The 23,229-nt window shown below is 43.4% G+C and overlaps 1 protein-coding gene across 2 annotated transcripts in view; it reads left to right on the forward strand.

Moving 5' to 3' along the window:
- The window catches only part of znf469 (zinc finger protein 469), a 93,079-nt gene that overhangs the window by 56,348 nt on the left and 13,502 nt on the right, over nucleotides 1-23,229 (forward strand). The window lies entirely within an intron of this gene.

A 23,229-nucleotide genomic window follows, 5' to 3' on the forward strand; every position in this document is an offset into this window, starting at 1 on the left:
GTGTGTGTGTGTGTGTGTGTGTGTGTGTGTGTGTGTGTGTGTATGTGTGTGTGTGTGTGTGTGTGTGTGTGTTGGGGTGGGGGGGGTGGGGGGTAGGTGTGTGTGTGTGATACTGTGTGTGTACGTGTGTTTGTGTGTTGTCTCGTACGTTTTATGCATTCTTGACTTTAAGTTCAAGTGTGTCTGTCAGATTGTAGGAAGTATATTATGTGTCTACTGACAAATAGCTGTTGGATTAGCTGCCATGGGTTTATCAGACACTTTTTTCCAACCGACAGAAAATTGGCCCCTGAATATTTGCGTCCTCCTCGGCTCCTTCGGCAGTGTGAATGCTGCAGACCAGGAGCCTGTGATTGCTTCCGACAGTGACAACAACAACAGTCTGCCTGAGAGAGCTTTCTGAATCTGCACAGAAAAGTCAGAGGAATGAGACAAATAAAAAACAAAAATAGCTTTCCCCTCTGAAGCCCTTTGCAAGCTTTCTGGAACTTAAAGGTTGCATTCTTAATGTCGGATTCGCCCCATGCAAGTAACACCGTGGGAGTTGTTTTCCATATTAGTCAATACAAAAGTGTGTACTGTAGTGTACTTTTTGAGTAAAAAAGTAAAATAAGTTGAGTAAATAAACAAGAACAGATGAACAGACATCACTGTACTACACAAAGAAAGGCAGTAGTGCTTCATATTTAGCATTGTGCCGAATGCTTTGGGTCTGCAGTAGTGACATAAGGTATTTGGGGGGAGGAGAGCAAAGGGGAATCACCAGTAAATTATAGCTCAGGCACATCCCCAGACGCCTTGGCCAGGGTCCTATAGTTAAACAGCTTTAGGACCGCTTTCCCTTTTTCAACCCTTTTTCCGCTACATTCCTGCTCTTCCCCTCTTGCTGCTGCGTTTCGCTCCAGATGTGGCATTGTTTGGACACATTTGTTTTGGGCTTGGGCCGGTAGACCTGCGAGGAGTCTGATGTCATGCTCTATTTAAAGGGAAAGCCATGAGAACTGGGTGGAAAAGGAGTGCGCTGTGGTCTCTCACTTCAAAGCGTCTGTCTAGGACTACTGAACACTGTCCTCCGTGGCACAGCAATTTGTGTCATGGACAGATGACCACATTCATTTCTAAGTGTTGACAGACAGGTCATTTTGAAAAGGTTCAGAGAGGACGCATAACTTTTCACAAAGCGAGAAAAATGTATTATTTTGTTGTTTTGTCTCACATTGCCTACCGGGTTTCCTGAAGTTATCTCAGTTTCACTAGGATTGAAATAATACAGTTTTATTTGAAACTTGTTTTTTGACTGTTTATGGGAAACCTGATACGATCGCTAGATAAAGGGGAAAGGATGATTCCCCTCAATTGAATCAACAAACATGACAGTTTTGTTATGGGTCAGATGAGTCACAGGCTGCCTAAACTTTTGTTCTCTAATTAGCTCTGTCAGTCAAGGAACCTGGCACCTCATGCCATTGAAGAATGGGATAATTAATCTATTTCTATCTCTCTCATTGGTTTGGGTATCTGTGTGTGTGTGTGTGTGTGTGTGTGTGTGTGTGTGTGTGTGTGTGTGTGTGTGTGTGTGTGTGTGTGTGTGTGTGTGTGCCTGTGTGCACGTTTTGTGTATTCTGCTCCGCTCTAGATAGGAAAGAATCCTCTGTTTGTTGAGTAAAGAATGACACATTTTCTTCATAGGGAGGATGAGGCTATACTTTCCTCGATGACTGGGGTTATTGTGCCTCCTTATTTAAACTTTCTGCGTTGTTGGAGAGTCAGTAGCGACTGACTATGGGGCTCTATTGTCAGATTCCCCATGGGAGCTCTGCCTTCAGGACTGTTTGGCCGTCAAACACACATATATTTGCCAGGTCCACTCTAGTGTCCCCTGGTTCAAACAGCTATAAGCCCTAACCCCGCTAAATATTTCCGGTTCAAACGGGCATGTTTGCTAGATCTTCATTCCTCACTGTTCCCTCTCCTTGCTCCAGAGTGTTTGCTCAAGGAGTTCACAGTGGCTTCTTGGCCCTCCAGGATTTGAAAGCTGGAATGGCGTGAAGTGCTAGCAGACGATGGCCGTCTTATAGAGACACAGAGAAAAGGCAAAAGCAGCCTATTTCTCTACGTATGTCCTCCCGGTGACCTACGTCGCACTGCATTAGTGCAACAGGGCCCGACAATACTTAGGATTTCAATCGCTTGTTTTTTTAAAAGCGTTGTTGCTCTAAGACTCTCAGCCGCAACTGTTTTAAAAAAATAAATCACTCAGGTTTAAAAGGTTAAACTGTCATCCTATAAAAGCAGCATCTTGAATGTTTGTAAAAGCAATGCTTCCCTCACCTGTGTGGTATGACAGCCTCTAAAATCCAGGTGAGCTTTTCGTTTGTCAATTGTTCAGGCATAGCCCTTGTTATTTTATTCCAAGATTATTCAAGGACCTCCACTAAAAACAAGTTGACAATGTAGATAGAGTTTTCCCAGCTTTTGCGGCACACATATAATTCGTTTTTTGTATTTTGAAAGCAATAATATAAAAATGCAGATGTTTTGGACCCCAAAACGTGGGCAGCTTATACTGTAGTTTATTACATTGCAACGTCACTGTGGTCAACATCAAAGACTTGGACAGAGACATGTTTACATACTTGAATGCGCGGACATTTAAACAGGCTTTTGGATATCTTATATTTACATGGACTCCGTGCAAGAACTAGAATGAAAAAGATGAAATAAGGAAAATGTCTCTCTGTGTGTCTTGTCTCACATGACAATCTCACATACAAACAGTGTATCTGGCTGTGGACCAGTGGAGCACCCAGTGTCCCCTCCAGCCATATGGATAAAGTATTAGTGAAAGCATAACAGTTCAGCTCGGGGTCACGAGGTCGAGCACATCTAGGTGATCAGTGCTTCCGCTCCAGATTCTGTTTATGAGTATGTGTATACACACTATGCAGTCTGTCAGACAATTGTATACACCCTACACCCACCCCAGGCTCACACAGCTGGCACAGCCAAACATTCATAGACTTTGTTTTAGGGAAGGTGGAGGGTGTGTATGTTTGTGTGTGCATGCATGTGTGTGAACTCCCTCTACTGAAAGGATCTTCAACTACCACCCACACACTTAAACAAATCTATATACTCAAAAAACTTAGACATTGACATCTAGTCTAACACTTTGTGGGAATGAAAACTCATGCAATTGATTCTAAAAATCTGGAAACACATTTAGACCGACTGGATTGAATGTATTTACTGTTGGCAAAATGCTGTAGATTGCTTCATGTTTCTTAAGTCTGAGCCAGAACGTAGCACTTTGCAGTCAATCTATTTGGATCTACAACAGCCTGTATCTCTTTAAAAAAAAGCTCTTGACTTTTTACATTCCCCTCACATTTGTCAATTTCCCTCAACATGAGAGTGGATCGAAATGTATTTGAGTTGCAAAGTTGCAGGAAACAGAAAAAGAGCTGCAGGATGGAATATATAGATGGTCACAAAAAGTGGGGCAAAGATGTGCAAACACTCACTTTTTATAGGACTAAAACAGGTGGCTGGGCTGTTGAAATGGGAGGTATGGATGGGTTAAAGAACGGGGTGGAGTAATGACAAACTTCATTATGAATTAAAGTTAAAGATTGTCATTTGAGGGGAGTGTCAGACTGGTTGAAATATGCCTTCCATTTGCTTGGTTCTTTTTTTGTATTTGTTTTGTACTGTTTTATTGATTGTATCCCAGATTCCCCTTTTCAGTTTTTCAGTTTTAGTCACATTTGCCAAACAATACATTAGTATTTCACTGATTACAAAAACATGAAAGCTATCTATCCTAGAAAAAGTCTCATTTAAGCAATACAACAGATCTGGAGGCAAATGTTGGCTTCCTGTCACAGTGGAAGCAATCTTATTTCATGAAGCATATTTCACTCTGCCTGAACATTTTTGTCTTTATGTAATCTACAGAATGATCATCCCTGTCAACAGAATTTACTGGCTGACTGACTGTATGCTAAAGAGACATTTTCGTGTGTGTGTGTGTGTGTGTGTGTGTGTGTGTGTGTGTGTGTGTGTGTGTGTGTGTGTGTGTGTGTGTGTGTGTGTGTGTGTGTGTGTGTGTGTGTGTGTGTGTGTGTGTGTGTGTGTGTGTGTGTGTGTGTGTGTGTGTGTGTGATAGAGAGTGTGCGTGTGTGGGTGCAACTGAATACAAACACACCTACATGTGCTTTTGTTTAAATGGCCCCTTGTGGTTTCTCATAGATATCTGTTGGTTATAAATCTCTGCAGTAGAAAGTTGATGCCCACCCGTCAAGAGTCGGCCTCAGCACAGTAGTGTATATCTCATTTCCGTATTTGCATGTAGACCTAAACTGCAAAGGAGAAAAAAAGGGTTTTGTTATGTGAACCATGTGTGACTGCTGACGCAGATGGGAGAGGTTAAAGCAGGGGGGAACTCTCTATCTGATGTCAGACAAGAGATTGACAGTCTGTGAGATGCTATCAAGTCGAGACAACCGCCGAGGCTGAAAATGACCACTGATACTGGGGATACGTGTTTTTCTAATCCACATTAGCCCTCTGGGTTCTTTCTGAGGCCATAAACCAAGTGATGTACATCATTCTACATGATCCCACTTTGCCTTCAAAAGATTTCATCTTTTAGCCAGATCTAGTGAGTGGGCTTTTGCAGCTGGGCTAAACTAACACAGCTTCTCCCCGTGAGCCACCGTGGTATTACAAGTAAATGCAACAGATACAGATAGTGCACCGTGGAGGTGGATGTATTCACAGATTATGGGCCCGGTTCTCTCACAGTGGGATAACAATGGCCTCATCAGAGTGAGTTGAAGTGGGTTGGTGACTTGGTGTTGCTTTGGGTTGTGTGGTGTTTGTGTAGCCCTGGGAAGGCTTGTCCTGCCACATGTTAACACAGTTTTTAAATAATATCATGCCGACAGCATTATCATAAGGATGTTGACTCTGGAAAGCTATGTATGACTCAGATTCTTCAAAGTGTCATCATGCCATAGTTGTATATACTAGATTTTGACTAGAATGTATAGGAAGATTAAACAGATTTATATTTTATTTGATCGAAATGGAGCATTTTCTTTGTATGTGGCAGCCATGTCCACTGTAAGGATATTTCTGCCTATGATTCGGGGGGTGGGGGGTGCACTGCTCCAGGTATGCTAACAACATAAATGCTCTCTAGCCCTGGGGCTGAAAGACTTCTCCTGCTGCAGGTCTGAAAAAGGAAACCCCTGAGCTTTCAGATTTCTTGTCACAATAGAGAGCTTAATAGGCTTTTTCTTTTTCTTTTTCTTTTTCTTTTTCTTTTTCTTTTTCTTTTTCTTTTTCTTTTTCTTTCTCTGCCTCTATCTCTCTCTCTCTGTCTCTCTCTCTCTCTCTCTGCTGCTCTTATTTGAGAACCTTAAACACACATACGGTTCTTATTTGTCTTGTAGACATAGGCAGTACACCTGGGAGAGGGGCTAGGGAATCCCCTGCACTGTGTCACTATCTAGAGGGCACTGATGTTATCTTTGACACTCTCCCTGCTTCTGAACAGCTCATCTGTCTGTATTCTCTTCACTTCTGCCACTCTTTCTCTCTCTCGTCTCCAGACATAAACACAGACCCCCGTAGTCTGTGATGCTTCAGGGAAAAACCACGTCAGTTTGGGCCCTTTTTAAAAATCCACATGCCGCTGTGAGACGCTAGACTGGCAATGCGATCCAGGCCCATCTTTTGGCCAGAATGTCAGACTCAAGATGAGAGCAGCGAAGGGAGAAAGTGTGTGAGCAAAGCAGAGGTATTACTATCAGGTTTCCCCTCAAACTACAGCAAAGAGTGGGCCTGAGCCAGAGCTGCAGTTGGGGCTCTTCATATTCCCAGAAGCATTCCTCATGCGCATTCTGCTTATGAAATAACATGCTTGGGCCTCTAGCTATTTGATTTCATGGAAGAAGTCTACCATTATTGCTGACATTTTGTTTTCCATGATTTTTCCTAGTGAGCGAGAGATGAAGGGGAAGGATAAAAAAAGAGTGGGGGTGGTGGCAGTGTTTTGGTGAAGCAATCGGATACATCCATTTCTGTCGGGAGAGCAAGCTTCTCCCAGTTGCGCCATGTGTTTTGGATAAAGTAACATATCCCACATATATATTTACGTGTGATCGACAATTAGCCCAAATGTGTTCCTTGTTTTTCTGACTACGGCTTCCAACGCATCAATAAAGTAGGCCTGAGAAGGAGCAATTTGAAGTGGTTTGATTTGCTGTAACTCACTGGAGTGCTCTGTGATTAGGCTTCATTTTCTTCTTTGGTTTGTCTTTATCACTTTCCCTCCTCGTGTTTCACTCTTCATTTTACAACGACTGGCTCTCACTCTTTGTACTAACTACACTGTGAGAATATCCTGAAAGTTCACAGGCAGAAAGTCTTTGATCAAACACACACCGGCCCCCGCAGACAAGTTCAAACACAGGCTGTCAATCAGATACTTTGACATTTTCTGTCCTCAATCCATGATTTATCTGGACTGCTGGTATTCGACTGAGTTCCCAGGGCTGGACGGTCAGGCTGTGATCGAGGACATTATAAACCCTTCAACAGAACTGCTCTGTGTCACTTATTATTCAATATCTTACACAGAGCTTCAAGTCAGGATGGACTTTAAGTGAGTTTTAATGAAAGATTTCCTGCTTGATCCCTGCCTGGCTGTTTACCACGCAGTATCAACCACTCCTTCAGAGCGCACTCCATCAAATTAAGGGTGAGGGAAAAGCTGCAATGCTAAAAACAGAATGGTTTCAAAGGAATGGAACCAGATTCAAGGAAAGTAACAGGAGCTGTATCCGACTTTAGACCCCGGCGTGGGTCAGTAAGTAAGTAAGTAAGTGGGTCAGTGAGAGTAGGACTAGTAAAATTCAGAGAGCCATGTCTCCCCCTCTCACTTCACCAGTCTAGGCCAGAGATGAGGTGATCCACATGGTGGGGGAAGTGTGTGTGTGTGTGTGTGTGTGTGTGTGTGTGTGTGTGTGTGTGTGTGTGTGTGTGTGTGTGTGTGTGTGTGTGTGTGTGTGTGTGTGTGTGTGTGTGGTGTGTGTGTGTGTGGTGTGTGTGTGTGTGTGTGTGTGTGTGTGTGTGTGTGTGTGTGTGTGTGTGTGCGTGCGTGCGTGCGTGCGCGCGTGCGTTTCTGTTGGAGGGGAAAGTCAGTCTTTGGTTTTGGTCCACAACGGGAAAACGATGAAGTAAGCTCACCAGTCACCTCCAGACACCTGGATAAAGCACTGGCCTGATCTATACCTAATGCAGTTTTGTGTGATTTATTCTGTGTGTGTGTGTGTGTGTGTGTGTGTGTGTGTGTGTGTGTGTGTGTGTGTGTGTGTGTGTGTGTGTGTGTGTGTGTGTGTGTGTGTGTGTGTGTGTGTGTGTGTGTGTGTGTGTGTGTGTGTGTGTGTGTGTGTGTGTGTGTGTGTGCGCGTGCGTGCGTGCGCGCGTGCGTTTCTGTTGGAGGGGAAAGTCAGTCTTTGGTTTTGGTCCACAACGGGAAAACGATGAAGTAAGCTCACCAGTCACCTCCAGACACCTGGATAAAGCACTGGCCTGATCTATACCTAATGCAGTTTTGTGTGATTTATTCTGTGTGTGTGTGTGTGTGTGTGTGTGTGTGTGTGTGTGTGTGTGTGTGTGTGTGTGTGTGTGTGTGTGTGTGTGTGTGTGTGTGTTCTTATGTAGTGTCCCTGAGGAAAAGGTCATGTGAGGACAACTGCGCTGAGGGTGTAATGACATATCAGTCCCTTGTTTTCCTGCAGCAGATGTGTGTCTTTTGACAGCTTGTTTTTTTCTCCCAATCCTTGATTTGTGTCCGGAGCTGGGACTCACCCATTTCATGCTGCACAGACGGAACAGAGCAGCCCCCACATGCAGAGGAAGGAGCTTGGTCTGTCCAATGATGTCAGTGTTTTGGAGAGGATGAGTGTATGGGTTGTGGGGGGGTAGATGAGTCTGGCGGAGGGGGGAGGGAGTGTGGGGGAGGTAACATGAGATCCCCCACAGAGATGCTAAACTCCATTACAGACTGAAAGAGAGGAAAGAGGACTCTTTACAAGGATGAAGAAAAACGTTCCACGTTTAATCTGTTTGCAGTCTAAAAATAACCTCCCCTCTCTGTCTACTGCCCACTGGGGCAGGCTTATTAAAGAGGCTGTCTCCCAAAAAGAGAGAGTCAAAGTGCTTCAGAGGACCAAACAAAAAGAAGAGAGTAAAGTAACAATAAAGGAGGGAGTGAATAGAATAGAAAATGGAGCGCAAGTGGGAGGGCAGAGACACTGAAAGAGCAAAGCAGGCAAAGACGGAAAAGTGCTGGGAAAGACGTGGGACAGATGAATCTTAGAGAGAGTGAGTGAGAATGAGTTCATGACGCTCTAGAGACTGCTGAGTGGATCAGACTCCTATGTTGTCAACTGTTCCCTCTCACCACGCCTGTCAGCCAGCCAGCAAGGCTTAGTGAGATGCCATTACACACCTATTTGGCCCCGAGCCTTTTGTGAGTCTTGGTGCAGCAATAAAAGCACCTAGTGCTTGGAACTCTGGAATAACAGACGAGCCTTTACAGGGCCCAGTGGCATGGCCCTTCTTTGAGAGGTTCACCACACAAGCAGTGAATCACGCACCACATAGTCACCCATTCTTCAAATGCTTCCCTATACTTTCCAGTCTCAGTGTCTGACTCACAGCTCACTACTGTAGCAGTTGAGCCAGCCACCCAGCCTGATGCGTAATCCTCCACTCTGTTACTGTTACGTTGGTTCTTTTTTTCCTAACTTCCAGGAAAATTAATGGAACAGGTGAGTGTGTTGGTTTGTTTTCAGTAGGAACTGGGTATTTGGGGATGTGTGCCACAGACTTATGAGAAACATCTAACAAAGAGGGGAAGGGGTTCTAAAAATACTAGACACTGTCTCTCTGGGGCGGTGAGATCCTCCCTCGGAAACTAAAACAGTATTCGGCCTCATTCACTTTCATCCATCTGCCCAAGGGTGGAAGACTTCTGTAGACCACACACGCCCATGGTTTTGTCTTTCTCAACAATTTGGTGCAAATCTGGCAGAGTTTGGACCTGGTGGATTCACTGTGCTCATCACATGCTGAATCTGCTGTACCTCACACCACCCTTCCTCCTACCCACATTAGAGACCTGACTCATTTGATTTCAATATACAAGCTTAAGCAGGGTCAAGTAAAGGCATCCCGTCATCCTTACTGAGATCCTTCACTCGATGACTTAAATGATAGAGCTTGGCCACACAATCACAGCGGTGAAATGACACGACAAAGCGGATGACAACATATGGGCCCTTCAAGTCCAGAGCAAGACCACGCAAGAATAGCCCAGGTTTGCTGTGATGTCATTTTCCCCTCTTAAGGCAGGGGCACCCGCCCCCCTACCACCATTTTTTATTATTTTATTTTTTTAACAATTGAACATCAGTTGTGTGTCTGCGGAGAAATTGCATCACTGAAGTTTTTCAACCCTTTTAGAGGAGCAGTATCAGAAGTCTGAGAGGATCACACAGCAGAGTACTGGCTATGCCCTATGACCAACCAAACGTCATTCATAAGTTCTTCCTAGCCTAGTGCACAAGACCTAGTGATGTGTGGACTGCTCAACTCTGTAGTCATGACACACACTGCTTCCCTCACGCATTCTCTGCTGGCTCTGCTTCTTTAAAGGAATGATGTTCACCATAGAAAGAAGGCTATTTCCAATGTAAGATAAGAGTGTATTCTAGGGTAGATTTTCCATTACTACAGTATCTCTTTACTGTAGACTTTAAAAGACCCCTTCAAAAAACCCACAACAGAGATTTGGGGTTTTCGCTTTCAAAGGTTTGCGGCTTTTAACGTTTAAAATCCTCTCAGAACTTTACAACCTTAGATTTTAATTGGCCTCCATTCCTCTGCCTGCACTTGGCGGGGTGGATAAGGGATGCAGAGAATCTCTACTCTCTCTGGTTGAATAAAAAACATCAGCTTGGACTATGTTGTTATTCTTTTCCTGGAACTGTTGCATACACTCCTCCACATAGTTCTCAGTGCATGAACCTGAAATGTAGTAGCACGGGAAGGGGTGTGCTGTTTCAAAGTGAAACGTGTAAAGTGATATATCATTTCGCCTTTTGAAATAATCTAATTAGTTTATGCAAACTGAAAATACCTCAGACATATCACTCCTCAATGAGTGAAATCATAGGAGGATTTTAGGATGACACAGACATGTAAAGTGACATCTTACATGTTAACACATTTTTTCTACACATAAAATACTTTGTTATTACTGAGTATATTATTTTCATATGTTTTTGCTCCTGATTTTGACTGCGTCTTTGACCAACATCAGGGTATGTTTTTGTGACCAATGGTCTTCACATTAAGGTTCCTAGAGACCCAGCCTGTTAGATTAATTGCTTTCCTGCTGCCCCAGAGGAGTAAGCTTTGCCAACACAAATGGTTGGGCACGCGATGCTAGAATGACAAATCTAAATGAGGGCAAAAAGGCAGACCACAGCCCTGAGACCATCAGGGCTGTGTTTTTTCTTCTTGAGATGCATGAAAGCAGCATTAAAAACAAAACGCTGAGCTGAAAGGTCAAAGATGCAGGGTTACAGACCTTGTCCCTGTGTGTCAGCCTTTTAATGGACTGTGACAGGGCTTCCGATCCCAAAAGCCTGGCCAAATGGTTTATTCATCAGTGCAGCTCATAGGCGCTACACTAGCACATTTCTCGTGCATACAGTGGTTGACACATAGATTACAATGTGCTATCCTTACCTCAAAACATGCAAATGGAAATGTTTTTTTCGTCTGATTGATGTGAGCAAAGAAAGCTGGCAAGCTGTACAGTAACAACGACTAAAGTCATTTCATTTGCGTTATTGATTGTGAGTTTACAAACTGTGAAAACATCATTATACCAGTTTACGGGGAAAATATAAACATTGAAAAAGATAACAGCATTTCTGACTTCAGAAAAAGGCATTTCTTGTCGTTTGTGACTCATATATTGTATCTTGTCTATGATTCAAGCGCTGGCCATAGTCAACACATTGTTTCAGTGTTTGTTTAAAGCTTTCCAAGTGGTGATTATGTGACTGTGTCTGATATGACATCACATTCTTTTAGTTTGACCTCCTGTGGTTTAAAACCAGTTGGCTAAATCGAAGTAGAAAAGCAAAGCCTGTAAATCATTATTCCTTCTCAGATTAGATTTTCTTTAAAACGCATGTGCATGGAGCATTATGCTCACACACATTGGTGAGCATGAGCGCTTGCCTGCGTTTGAAGGTCAAGAGGGGATCCTTGGTGGTTGTTTATGCAGAGAGTATGAGGAAGCAGACTGACTGTGAGAACCTGAGTCTTGAACACTCAGGGTTTCTTGTCTTTCTCAGTCACCGAGGAGTAAAGTGTTTGACCAGATCTAGATGAACAGCAGCTGTAAAAATAGGAAAGAGAGGGAAAGTATGAATCATGTTATGGAGGACAAGATTACTCCGGCTTGAATATACTGTCTTGCTGCCCCATGAAGACGATTCAAATGGAACCTTGGTCAAACCTTATCAGTGAGCTCTCATAGTGAATGCTCCGTAGGAAAGCCAAGTTTGGTAAGAAGACATTTGTGACTTGAGACAAGCTAATAAAATTGCAGTCCCAGGGATTTTTTTTTTCATTCCCCTCAAAGAACTCTTGAGATTTCTTAATCCTCTGCCTTGAGGCTGATGCACCAATCCACACTTTTGTGCTTGGAGTCTCTGGTGTAGCATCATCTGACAGACTTGGAGTAAATCACACTCTTTCATCCTACATACCTTCAGAAAGGTTGATACATCACAGGAGGGCAAAAAGTGGTGTTATCTTTGTCAATTCTACGTTGATACTCCATTAAATGCTCCTGAACTGGTATATTTTCCATAATGCATGGATCAAGAAAAATATTCCTTAGTACACAGCATTCTCTTTGGGCCGCTCTTTGGCTTGGCCCAACCGCCTGCCTCACACGCAGGCATGTGAGGCCAGAGAGGTTGGGCATGATTGAAGCACAGAAGCCACTTTCTCTATGTGAGCCTCCAGCACTGGTCTCCAGTGAGCCTGAGCAGGTCTGAGGGGAACAGCGTGCGCTCTGCCAGGGGCTTTGGTTTGTTCCTCATCCACCAGTCAGCCACTGACCTATAAGAAGGCCTCCTGTTCAACATGGCAGAGGCAACGGGGAGTGTGGAAAAGAATTTGCAGATGACTGAGTTTGTTGATCAACCAGGAATTAGCCATGTAAACACAGGTTTGGTTCCGTTAAACACACTGCAATGATTTAAGTGAGCTCAATCAGTAATACCAAATGCTCTTTCTGACAGCCGGTAGTGATTGAGCCCTGGGAGTTGAGAATCTTGATGTAACCTTATCATCCATGCAGGTGTCGGCTGAGCCAATTGAGCCTGGTCCCTGCAGGAGTGTGTCTTTCTGGTTGATTCAGTAGTGGTGCTGTGATCCTGCTGAATCAGTGGACATGCTGTCTCTGTAGTGCTGTCATGTCCAGCATGGATAGGATCAATACTAGTGTTGTTTAGTGTTGGGACAGCAGCGACTGGATCAGTACTGGTTCTGTTCCAGCCACTATGGGTCAGTGCTACACACTCTCTGTGGCTGAGTTGTGGCTGTATGAATGGCTTCATGCAGTGGCCGTACAGAGCGTCATTCTTCTCACCCTCATCTGAGGCTGACATCCGAGGGGGAAGCCCAGGGAGCCGGCAGCCTAAATGTTTTTCTATCCCCCTGGTAGGAATGGACGTATCGGGTGCTGTTTTAATGCGTTTAAAGTAGAAAAACAAGGCAGTGTCCAATGACCCAAGGTAGAAACGACAAGGACAGTAGTGAAAACAGACTGCGGCAGATTGGCCCTTGCCGTGCAGTATACAGGGGGGAAAGAGAAAACATCCAGTCCAGTGACAGACTCATCATTAATGCTTTGGGTTTGTTTGTCTTCAGAGTTATTTGCCCACTTTACCGTTTCCCCAAGAATCTTAAATACCCCTTCCCCCATGGCCCTCATTGGGTCCCTGCTAAAATAGTCCAATTCAGTGGCAGTCCAACAATTCCAAGCTTCTGTCCTCCCCACTGTTTCTTGGTCTAAATGGAAACAAAGTGAGCATACCAGGAATAGCAGCACCACTCTGACCCCCAAACCCACCTGCTCCCCTCCCACTCAGACAGTGCACACATTCTACCGCTGCATCTCTACTGTTAGGGTTTATATGCAGTGACAGTTTTCCACAGATAATTACCCACTCAAAGATTAATTTACCAGTGACACCTCTGTGTACGTCTTGTGCCAAGCTTTTGTTTTTTTATATATGACCCTTGCTCCTCCCTCGTCCTTCTTATGTAACTAAACTGATGCCAGAAGTGCGTCAGTGTCAGACACACAGACATCTTACAAATACTTAACACCAGCAGGTTTCACCTCCCCAGTCTGGGGGCAGCACTGACACAGCGTGTCTGTCAAGCACCACTGAAAAGAGGGAATGAGCCTCCAGTAGATCTGAGTGCCCCAGAGAGTAGGATATTTGTGATTTCTTTTTAAATAAAGCCATCCTGAGGCTGGTAGGGGAGAAGCAGGGAGGAGCATTGGGGAGAGGATGAATAGGGTCCTGTGCTCAGCCCCTGGGTGGACTGAACCCCTCTGTTTGCGCTTTTTTGGGCCTCGGCACACAGGGCTGCCTGTGAGGAGTGGGTCGGAAGCAGGAAGTGGTTGTGTAAGGCGATCTGCAGATGCAGCACAGAGCCCCTTTTCAACAGCGGACCCCTTGGTCCCATTCTGCACAGCGACACATCAGGTAGTCCTCCTGCTGCAGCCACAGCAGGACACAGCCCACACAAGAGATCAATAGGCCGAGAGATGAGAGGAAAATATAGAAAAGAGGACAGAAAGAGGGGGTACAAAAACTGGGAATGATTGCAAGGAAAATGACAGTGTGGTCATCTGCTACAATGATAAGATTGTATAAGATTTTTATCGGAGCACTGCTGAGGTCCCTGCCAAAGTGTGACATCGATGAATAACGGGACAAACTCTTATCCATGAAATGTTCCTTTTTTGTGAAGCAAGGGGACTGAAGAAAGTGATATGCCGTTAGTTTACTGACATCAGAGATGGAAGGTAAAGCTACAGGTGTACAGCAAGATCATCTTTTCAATTGCACATTATAGAGGAACCAGTTGAACCGTATCTGTCCATTACAGAAAAGCGGCCTTATTATTCTTTCCCGGATCTGAAGTAGATTGGCAGTCAGCAGTCAAAGCCCCGGGAGTTGGAATCTGTCTCCTCTCCTCTCTGCTTGACTTCCTTCCCTCTTCCTCACAGCTCCACTCCCTCCCTCTACCCATCATGCCTTTTGGATATCCCAAGTGACCTAATTGTTTTAGGTGAAGTGCTGAAATGCTGCTGTATCTGATTTCAGATCCTGCAACTGCTCAAGGTCATCATTTCCCCCTGCATGGTATTTATAGATAGTTTTTGCAGCTGCAAAGGGCTATACTCACAAAGGTGGCTCCTTGACAAAACACTTAGTTTAAACACTGAGCAAGAATTTGAGGCACTCCAACTAGTCCATCACTTTCCCCTTCATTTTGCTTTAATTGTCTTGGCTATTTCCAAACCATTACCATAAAGTGGTTGTGAGCAGGATGCATACCACCTCATATCCCACAGCGCTTGAAAAAAATAAACCCAGTAAATGGATAACGTAAGAATCCTGCTGACATGTCACTAAATGACAGCTCAACTGAGCATCACCTGGTATGAATGAGGCTTTTGTTTGAACAGGATTGATTGTGATTGTTTCCAAGCACTATTTTAGGTTCAACTTAGCTGCTGAAGTGGACCAAAGTGTCGGGCCCAAAATAGAGTTATTTAATGGTGTTTGGTCGGGCAGGGCAGTTTTTGTGACTGAGTGCCAATCAATGCCAAAGTGGCAACTTCAGTAGAAGTCTGGGTGTACTTAAGTAATAGAGAATGTGTAACTGAAACAAAGGTTTGTATTATTGTGACAAAGATGAGTGTGATGAGGTGATCTGGACAAATCTATGTCTCTGGCAATTCATTTAGCTCCAGTCGGCCTTTGAAGGTCTGCCCAAGCCACGGAAAGCTTTGAGAACAGAGACACAACAGAGAGGAACGTAGACAAAGTCCAGCTCACTATAATGCTAATAAATACAAACAGCTAAAACAACGTGCTTCACTGCCAAGCCCTGCTGTTTTGTGACTATGTATATTTTTGAATACTACTTAGGAAAGCCTGCGACGTAATTAGGTCATTTGGACATTTCCCTGGACTATTTAAAGGGAGGCAGGCAGGCAGGCAGGCAGGCAGGGTGAATTTGGAAAATGCTGGTCTTGACTCACACACACACTGTGCCTGGAATTCCCTCTTTACCATTGGCCAAGGGACTACTGATTTTGGCATCGGTACAAATTGGACTGAAGAATAAAAAAGGGGAGAGAAAAATGTTACTCAATATGTTTTTTTTCTTTGCTACCCTTTCTACCCGTCCTTTACCAACAATATTGGAATAGTGCTGGAGAAAGAAACTAGTCAGGTTTGCCCCAAAATGCTTAACTTCCAAGTTACCCCAGTTCATGATCTTATTCGTTGAGTAAGCTGTGTTGCTTTGAGCGCCAAGCCTTAACTGTCAATCATGTGCTTCCTCCAGTAACATTCATCCTAAATCTTCTACAAGATGATTGTGTTTCCTCCCAGCACCAAAGCCCCACCTGCTCCTCTGTTGATGTGACCTAATGCCAAACTGAAGCGATTTTATTTCATGTGCGTGCGTGTGGGTTGGAGAAAGAAAGTAAGATAGAAAGACAGCAAGGAAGAAAAATGAAGGAGAAGATGTTGAGAGGCAGGTTGATGCATCTGGCACTGGTTTGAGGCAAAAAGTCTGCTCTCCATTTCGTTTAACAGAATCAATTTAATTCATTTTCTGCAGCTTAAAAAAGTAACCAATAAAACCCCACCAACAAACTGCTTGTCAGTCACACAATGTACACTGAAATTATAGATGAAAGCTTAATTTCTCCACCCACATAGAGATGCACGTATATACAATTATACCCAATTGAGTGTATGTACTCACACGCACTCACTGCATTCGTGTAAAGCCTGAAACGCTCTCCTTGTTTCCTAATTGCAAACATGAACTTAGACCAAAGGTTCAGTCACAAATAGTGCTTTTGTATATCCGCTGGCGCTGTGGTCTCACAGGGAAACTGTATTTCATGAGAATTAGCATTGTTTCCTTTGGCATTGATCTGTGCTGCATTTATGTTGCCTGCTTTCCCAAGGTTTAAGGAAACCCCCTTTCATGGTCACATGTTTGAACTTGACTGTCTGTCCCCTTGTCTGCATTTATATGCACAGAAGGGTTTGGAAGCGAAGGTGTTACCCAAAGGTAAAAGGTGATGAGTGTGGCCTGTGTGTGTGTGTGTGTGTGTGTGTGTGTGTGTGTGTGTGTGTGTGTGTGTGTGTGTGTGTGTGTGTGTGTGTGTGTGTGTGTGTGTGTGTGTGTGTGTGTGTGTGTGTGTGTGTGTGTGTGTGTGTGTGTGTGTGTGTGTGTGTGTGTGTGTGTGTGTGTGGTATGCATATGTTATGTAATTGCAGGACACCTGCATAGCACATTCATAACCTTTAAACTTCAGGTATGACCTTTGCTTGTAAAACTTAGATTGACCTTTCTTTGGGCATAAATCCAGACAAGAGGACTGAAGGTCAAGTTCCAACTTATATAGACCGGTACATATATATTCTCCCTACACGTCACTCACTCCATCATTCTTTTTCCTGTAATTTGTCATAAGAAAAACACTAAATTGCTTAGAAAGGCAGCTGAGAGACGAATCCACCAGGACGTCACAGTTTAACAAGTTTACACTTTATTTGGTCTTTACTGTACTTTTAACTCATTTATATCACTAGAACTCACGGAATGCTTCAAATTCCAGATGCTGGTAGGCTTTAGTTGTTTTGCGAGAAGAGAATATAGAATGTCTTTGCTGTTCAAGACATTAGCCATTACTGTGAAGCACCAGCCTTATGCCACATGCAAAAATCATTATCAAGCTTTTGTGACACTGCACCCTTTAGTTCTTCCTTCCAAATTGGAGCATGTGTATCGCTGAATAAGTGTTCTGCCATTTATGCATGACGTAGGAGGGTAGAGAAGCTTCTGTCAGGAGACGTGGGGCCAGTGAAATGAGAACACAGTTATCTGTCTGTGCATGCTTGTGTTGTAGGTGAGTTTGTTCTTTCTTTTTGATTCATGGAAGACAGGGTGACAGGTCAGTTGGAAAAAGGCTCAGTCCCCCTGAGGCAACTGCCACTTGTGTTATAACTCTGCCTCTGCAGGCCCAGTCTCCTCTCTGGACTCCTACCTATGTGGTATTGGGGTATTGGCCCTGAACACCTCTCACTGCCTCTGGGCTTCCTTGAGGTAGAGAATGTGCGAATGTTAATGGAGCTAAACATGCAGTTGCTACATAAATAAAAGGCTTCCTCTGTGATACATTCTCAAATTACTTTGTCCAGACTGTGTTTGCATAAGGATGTGTTTTGGATTTACACTTACTGTCTGGCAAAGTCTTTGAGCTATCTGGCACGGCTGAATTGTAATGGGAGAAATCTGAAAAAGGGTTGTTGTTTTTTTTTGTTTTTTTGACTTCTTTGTTTGTTTTGTTTTTAGCTGGTTTGGCTCTCTTGAGCATTTAGCAGCATAATTAAAACTAAAGGGTTATGATTATCTTTTAGTGTGTGCCATAAACTGTTGAAGCCAAAACTGCCATATTTCAGTCTTCACCTCCTGTTTATGTGTTTGGGAGTCCATCCACCACATCCACATTCAATATTTTGAATCTGGATTCAAACTATTGACCACCGTAAAATGGCACACCTGCTAGTTACATTTAACCAGGGTTAAATTACTGAGAATTGATGTGTGGTTTGGATAAAATAGAATATTAATTGAGTGTGTCTTATCCTCAAAAACAGTACCAACTAGCCAGTACGGGTTAGCTTTTTAAGGGCTTATCTTCTTAGTTTTTGCTTAATGTAAAATGTGTTTTGGTTAAATTTTCACTCTTTACTATCCAATAGTATAGCCTCAGACATAACTGCGATAATTAAGTTGAGGTTACACGGGGCTCTTGCGGATTCATCTTTCTCCAATTCCATCTTAAAGTGTCTTTTACATTTAATAAAACTGCTGATTTGGTAGAGGCAACTAAATACTTTGGCCTCGGCGTAAGAACGGACAAGAAAATATTGATACGCTGAAAAAAGGAACGCAGGAGGAATAAAACCCAAAAGAATAATTTTCTCCATTAAGGAGGAGGATATCATGGTTATAAGCGGGAGTTGGTAAAGTGGAAATTGTGTCTAGCTTTCCCTTATTACCTTAATATCCTGTTCTACTCAGTCATGTTTAAAAGTCTATCACACACTACCCTTTTTTTTTCTCGGCGCAGCCACACAAGAAATGTTCCCTTGACGTGCAGAAAATAAGGGAAATTGTGTCAAAAAGAGGAAAAAATAACCTTGAAGAACTCTAAAACAAAGATTCCATCATGTTTGTGGAATGCTGTGGTTAGCAATATGGAAACAGACTGGCTCCAGAATCCAGTGGTTAGAAAAAAAATTAAGTAAAAGAAAAAACTCGTCTGAGAAAAAGGAAAAACTTGGGAGGGGGTACGATGAGCCTCTGGAATTACACACCAAAACCTCCTTGGAGACACACACACACACACACAAACAGCCCACATATACTCCTTCCATCTTCCCCACTGCGCAGCTAACCACATTGGGTTAAAGGGTGGGGTTGGGGGTGGTGAAGGTACGGAGGCACGTGTATAACAAGCTCCCTTTAGTACTGTGCTGCTTACTGTTTCATTTGAAGTTCTCAAACGTTTGTTTTTCTCTGGCATCTTTCAAATGTTCTGAAAATTTCTGACAAAATATGACTGGTATACGGAAGAAGGTAATTGACTCATTATTATGACTTGTAAATCATATATTAGGAAAGTGTATAAACTAGAAATAGACTACTGTTTACACTTCTTCATCCAGAACTCTATTATTATTAATAACTGTGTGGTTTTATACTTGTAAAAAGCAGGCTGGGCTCTGCTCACATCGCTTGACATATCACTGCTCCGAGTCTGCCTTTTGAAAGGACTCATAGCGCAGAGATCTTTAAAGGCAAATTGCTTGCATAATGGATGTTTCCAAAAATACAGAGGAGTAGGCAGGCACGCTGACCGAGGTTTTGGCAGCCTGCCCTGTAGCATGGGTCTGGGCCAGGCGCTCTCACTGTGCATTCCCTTTTGCTGGACTCGTAATGCTGGGAGAGGTGTGAGGAGAGCAGTCTGACAGCCTTTTATTCTGCCACCTGATCCTCCCCCCTACAGTCCTCTGATTACACAGCCTACTGGGCTACGCAGCACACTGAATACCCCCCACCCCTCCCCCCATCCCTTTGTATGATTTCCCCAACCTTTAATAGAGCCTTCCCTATACTACGGTTGTCCAGATTTTTTCTTCCTCTTCTCCTCTCCTCTCCTCTCCTCTCCTCTCCTCTCCTCTCCTCTCCTCTCCTCTCCTCTCCTCTCCTCTCCTCTCCTCTCCTCTCATCACCCCTCATCTTCATCTGTCTTCTCTTACTCAGTGGTCTTTGGGACTACTGTGTGGTGATACTTCAGCGAGCGAGCATCTGGAAAAGTTGAACACGTTGGGAAATTCCTGCTAATTTGGCCAGTTATTGATTTACATTATTATAAAGGGCGCCATTGTTTGTGGAAGGGAATTGCTTGAGCCGCTGCTGCCCTTTCTTCTGGCTCTAATAATGCTTTGTGTCTCTGGAGAGTCCAAGTCTTCGGGATCGTAACTGCTCTGAGTGCTATCTAACACAAATGTTAAATTGCTGCACTGTCAAGATTGCGTATCTGAGCCATGGTCTGCTTTTACCATTTATTTCTGTCAGCTTTGGGATGCTCTTTTTTTCAAAGACCACACATCGACAGAAATAGCTCAGAAGAAAGAGAGGCTGAGTCTGTTGTCTGTTACTTTAAGTGACTTTGAGAGATACAGAGCTTATTGGGGGGCTTTGGCCTCTTGGAAAATAGAAATAGCAAAGGCAATTATGAGCTCAAGGCACTGATGTGATGAGTCAACATAGAAATGTGATACCAGCATATTTGCACTCAAGCCAACACTACATACATCCTACACTAGAATGACAGGAAAAAAGAATTTCAGGAAATTGAGTTTTCATTCAAGCAGCTCTTACCCATTCCTGTAACTCTGAGGGAAACCTATACATACCCGTTTAAGTAATGAAAAACTCTAGGTTAGTTCTACTTTATACTTGCACACTGACACATGCACCTATACCACAATCATGCCATTTCTTCAACACTCAGCACTCTCCAGCATCAGGGCGGTGTTGTGGTGAAGCTATATGGGGCGCCACTGCTTTAGAAACTTGGTGATTTGACAGGAGGCCTAAAGAACACACACACACACACACACACACACACACACACAAACACACACACACACACACACTGCCTTAATTGACTTGTAAAACTCCACTAAAACTCACTTTTATGGAACAAATTTTAGACCAGTCACACAGAGTTTGATATCAACTTGTGCCCAGCTTGCAATTCTGTCACCGCAACACTGTCTTTATGTGCAGTCCAAGAGCAATTTATACTTTTCAAGATAAAACTGACTAAGCAATGCCAAAGACGCCACCAAATTGGCAAATTGACATGTGTAAAGTCTGTGTGTGAGAAGCAATTCTGGCTTGTGTGGAGAAGGTTGATGCAAGGGGAAGAGTTGTGGAGCTGCTCAGGGGAAGTGCACAAGGCATTTGTTCAGATATTAAGGAGCCCTTACTCTTTGCAAACTGACAGCTCAGGCGTTAGTGCTACTTCTGTAAGGCCCCTGTGATCTTCATACTGCTCTTTCTGTTGCTGGAAGCATTCATCCCTCAGCCCCGAAACCTCAACGGCCGGTCTGGGCAAACACAATCGGGGCTATGATGTATGATTGTGACTGTTGACTCTGCAGAGCTGGATCAAGCACTTCCTGGTGGAGCTGCTGGCAGAGCCGTTCACACCAGTTTCCCCAACCGGTGGTAGAGATAGCTACAGACACTTCGGCTTTCAGATACTGTGGAGCTGTAGAGGGGATGTGATTTTTCACAACCAGGCCTAAACTCAGCCAGGTCTCAGCCTCAAGCTTCCCTCCCAAGCTGCTAAATACCTCTTGGAGGTTTACCAGAGGATGAGACAAGGAAACACATGGCAGAGAGTGATCCTTACTGGGTAAAAGTGGAGGCTCGTATCTCACTATTCCATTTGCCAGCAGGCATCTGGACACATTGGCTAGTCGTCAAATAACCTTTAGAACCCAATGGTATTGGCCAAGCCATTTATCTGATTTCTGCTTCCCCCAAACTGTCTGTGAGACAGGTACATGTTGTGTATTTATTTATGAATAAATGTAAACTTCAGGACCACATGTCTGAAGCAGGGGGCCCTAAACCCTTTTAATCCACACCGCTGGGGCTGTAAACCTTACGCTTTAAAGCAGTCATTAGACTTATTCCAATACTAAGGCAACCGTAAATGTCTTCAATGGAGAAGAGGAGTATGTTTCATCATGATGGTGGCTTGGTTATTTTAACAGGGTTCACAAAGAATGTGTTTATGAACAGTCTGTCATCATATCACTGATCATCAGCACTAATGTTATGTCAAACATTGTTTTCTTATCTTTAATGCTGGGATGATCAGATGGAATCTTGTGTTACAGAGAAGAAGAAATAAAAAGTGTGGCCTTTTTTTGGGAGCATTCACTAAAGAGCCTTCACTATAGAGGAAACACTTTCCTTGGGGAATATTTGAAATTGCAAAACAATTTCTTGCATTTGGCTTTGGGGACTTTCCTCACATTCAAGTTGTGCTGATCATCTGACAATATATCTGCAGCTACTTTACTCCCAAACTGAGGCACTAAAACAACAGGAATAAAAGAAACACTACATTTGGTTGTAGAATGCAGTCCTTTAATTAAATCAATGCATGACCGTAAGCTAGCTAATAAAGGGTAAGCCCCTAGAGTGGTACTGAGACATTTAGGCATTCAGGAAATTGATGGAAACATCTTAAAGCTGATCTTAAAATGACCCCAAGAGTACTAAACAACAAAATCTCCTGAGAGATTGATGAGGATAGGGTTTTGGGGGAACATAATTATTGCTTTTCTGAAGAGGAAAAATATACTGAAACACATTTGGTTTATCAACTTAATTACAGGACATTGAAGTTGTTTTGCATGCATATTCCAAGTATCAATACATTACAATTCAAGGGATAATGTAAACATATATTCTCTTTATTGTCTGATAATTAGATTTGCTACATTCCTGCATTAATACTGGAATTTATTTGTTCAGTTTGTAATCACTCTTAGGTTAAGAGCCCCCAAAAGTAAAGCATATCAGCACACTATAGTCAGGAATGTGTCTTGCTCAAGTGCCCTTCAGCAGGGTAGATGGTAGCAGAAACATACGCTTTAACCCAAATGCTCTGGCTAAATGGTGGTCTCTCTAACCTCTATGACAGCCCACACATTGGCTTTATTTGTAGCCAGGAGAAGTTTGGTTACCTAGAAATTACATTTCGGTGCTAACTCCAAGTTTCATCTGGTCTGACCTAACAAAAAAAAAAAAGCAGAAGCAGTGGAGGGCCAAAGTAAACTGGACCTGAGAAGCTGTGTCTGGAATGCATAAGGAAAGGCTACAAATGTCAGTGTGCCCACAGTTCTGACTGACTAATCCCTGATATTCCTCCATGATCTAAACCTGCAGCCCTCTATAGCAAAAGAACACTGAGGCATTGTATCCCTGCGTTTAAGGAGTCTGTGATTCATTTACTGGCTGGACTTTTTGGATCTATGTTCTGTATTTTTCGTATCCTCAGTACTGTAGTGAGATCCGTCACTTAAATAACAAACTGGTTTTCTTTGTGAAATAGTTTTTGTAGAAGACTTTGGCTGTGATACTTGTACTGCTAACAATTTGACCACTAACTTGTTTTTATTTTTTATTGTTGTCAGGAAT

The sequence above is a fragment of the Ammodytes marinus genome (genome assembly GCF_949987685.1).
Source record: "Ammodytes marinus genome assembly, chromosome: 5".
In the NCBI taxonomy this organism is placed as follows: Eukaryota; Metazoa; Chordata; class Actinopteri; order Uranoscopiformes; family Ammodytidae; genus Ammodytes; species Ammodytes marinus.